Source organism: Stegastes partitus, unplaced genomic scaffold (genome assembly GCF_000690725.1).
Source record: "Stegastes partitus isolate 25-593 unplaced genomic scaffold, Stegastes_partitus-1.0.2 Scaffold1911, whole genome shotgun sequence".
Classification (NCBI taxonomy): Eukaryota; Metazoa; Chordata; class Actinopteri; family Pomacentridae; genus Stegastes; species Stegastes partitus.
In genome coordinates, this window is record NW_007579642.1 from 41,772 (window position 1) to 45,007 (window position 3,236).

A 3,236-nucleotide genomic window follows, 5' to 3' on the forward strand; every position below is an offset into this window, starting at 1 on the left:
TCACTCTGAGACAGGATGCTAGTTGGTGAAATGTTTGATCAGATAAGTTTCCACAGCAGTACAGTCATATATCAGCTCAGACAGCAGTCGGAGGCTGTTTGAGGTTTGAGGTGGTATTTATGACTTGACGAGCAGCTCTGGACGTCTAAATGTCTGTAAATGTGATGTTTTGATATCCTTTCTCTCACTGTGGCCAGTGCAGTGAAGTTCACACTTCGTATTTGCGTGTCTGAGTTTTGTCATTGTTAAACATCTGCTTCATATCAAAAATATATATATTTTTCACATTTTCCCAGAACGTGAATTTCAGCTCAAAATACCATAAAAGTGGTCAGTTTTCCTATGATTATATAACCACTTCTTTTCATCGTTTTCGCGTCTTGAGAGCTTGGTTGTTGTGGTTTGGTGTTTGCTTTCCTGCTGGAAAACCACATTGTATCTGTATCAGTGGCAAAAATAAACTGAAGTTAACTATTTAATGTCGCTTTCTTGAGTCAGATACACGCTCTCAGCAAGTTTTTTTTGTCTGAGTCAGTGAACATCGAATCAAAACTGATCAGTAACAAAACGTGCTCCACGGTCAGAAAAAGGTTTTTAATCTGTGAACCAGCAAACGTATCTCTGTTCTTTGTTATAAAACCAAAACTGGAAAAATATATTTCAGGTGTTGGAATCCAAAAATGAATGACCAATCAAACAAAGTTCGTCTTTGCAATTTCATGTTTCCACATGTTTTTTTTCTTCTTCTGTTTTTATTATTTTAGAATGAGAAAACCAAATTTAAAAAATGTTTGGTTTATGTTAATTCCTTTTTTTTATTTCCATTTGAGACAGACAGACAAGAAGCAGAAGTAAAATGTAAAGAAATTTTAAACAAAAACCAACAAGACAGAAGGCCGGCCGACAAAAGCGGAGCACGATGCAAGCTAGATATAAAGATAAATGAGGCCTCAATTCCTCAGTGTATTATAAATTTAAATAGAAACTGAATGAATAAATGGAAACATACATGAAAACACTGAAGTCACTTGATGTGCTTAACAGTGTCATAAATACTTGACAATACTTTGCTTTGCAGTGCATTACATACAAAAATAATCACTGTTACTTGGAAGTGATATTAATATTTCAGTCTAAGTGTAGGTACACTGTAAAAAAAATAAAATAAAATCTGTTAAAAAAAAAAAAAAAAAAAAAAGGTAAACATACTGGCAGCAAAGTTTCCAGACGAATACCGTAAAATTACAGTAAATAACAGTTTTGTAGAATTATATACTATGAACTGTAAAAATACAAAGTTGATTTTATAGTTAAAATGAATGAAATTACAGAATACTGAAGTTGATATATTGCCAATAGACTGTAAAATAACAGACTTATTATTTCAAAACACATAACTATGTGATACTTCTCAGATGGATTTCTGTAATTTTACAATATTCATTATTTACCTTACAAAACAGCAAAGACTATCTACAGTAATGTCTTGTTAAAATACTATTTTCCCATGTACAGTTACAAAGTTCAAAAAAACAAAGATAAAAAATCAGATTTTTTTTACAGTGTTAATCTATCATTTTAGAGAATTCCTAGATTGTAAAAAAAAAAAAAAAAAAAGATCATTAGATAGTAAAACAAACAAACTGAATACATTTGAATATACAATCAGTGTTGTCTACATTACACTGACTTGCTGTAAAATTGTGGTTTCCCCATTTAAATAAAAACAATGACAATGTGTAAATGTAAAAAACAACAACAACAACAACAACAAAATTTTAATTAAATAGACATTTCTACACATTTAGTCATTTCAGAGAATTGGACAATGAAAAATCCAACACTGTACATCAAATTACATCAACAGGTAGCTGATATTCAAAGATAATCTCTGTAAATTGCAGGGTATTAAACGGTCATTTTAGTAACATGAACAAATATTTCAAAAATTTCATTTGACGGAGAAAGGATCCTATATTAGAACATGTAACAAACAGCTAAGGCAATCTCTAAATGTAAATTATTTTGCAGTTTTTTAATACAGTTGTTCAATATAGTGTATTACTTCCAAAAAAAATGTTATTTACGTATCGAAAAAAAGAACAAGAAATAATTTAGACCATGGAATATTTTTTTAATTTATGACAGCCAGCCACCACTGGCAGAATCTGCTTGTTCCCTGTATATGTGCAGTTAGAATAATTTTGAGGTCTTTATTGCTATGTAATGAATGCATACTGAGAGCTGTACACTGTTACACACCTATGAAGCACAGGAGCAGCTGATGAAGATCAGCAATATTTGAACTCAAGTCAGGGCCAATAAACTCTGTAAGCACTTCTTGCAAATTCAACAAATTTTAAAAATCAGTTCAGCGTACATTTAATGTGGGCAATACATCCTGTGCAGGAGAAACTGTTGATGAATATTTCAGTCTGTTTACTTGCATGGCTGGGAGATCCTAATCCTGATCTAATTACAGTTAAATATGTAGAAACACAATGAATTGTCTACAAAAAACACATAATTTGTATGTAATCCTAAATTATGGTTAACTGATGGTGATTTTAGGAGCAAAACCTAAAATTGCAGAAAAAAATAGGCTTTTCCTTGTTTTATTGGAAAACGAGAAAAATCTGTAAAAAAAATAAAATAAAATAAAAATTACAGTGCTTTTTCTGTAAAATTACTTCTTTTTTTTTTCCTTTTTTTTTTGTACAGTGTAGGACAGGAAATGATCTCATTTAACATCTTTGAAGATAGTCAGCACAGAACATCATAGGAGTCAGCTGTCCTCTCAGTCAGACATCTTGGACACCAGATGTTTGCACAGGGCAGAAGCATCACTTTCAATGGTTCCTACCCCGGGCACAACCTGTTCTCACTGTTGCCCTCAGGAAAAAGAGGTACAGAGCCATCCAGGCCTGCACTCCCAGGCTCACAAACACATTCAATACAAGTGCAATACAGGTACTGAACGCTTCAGTGTCCTGGACAGGGATATATATTTATCATATATCCTCAGTGGTCTTATTTCAACATGCAATATATTTATTCTACCGTTTGGTTGTTGTCATGCTCATTCCTAAGTGTATATTTCCTACTGGCTCCTGTTGTAAATATATTTATAGAATTTATTTGTTTCATTTCATACTTGAATTTTGCACCACTGGAGTTGTCTTTTCATTTCGTTGTACTTTGTGTATGATGACAATAAAAGCATTCTATTCTATTCT

General features: G+C 32.2%; 1 protein-coding gene across 1 annotated transcript in view; it reads left to right on the forward strand.

Annotated features, from left to right (window-relative positions):
• LOC103373118 (C3a anaphylatoxin chemotactic receptor-like) overlaps nt 1–3,236 on the forward strand; it is an 11,623-nt gene that overhangs the window by 3,404 nt on the left and 4,983 nt on the right. The window lies entirely within an intron of this gene.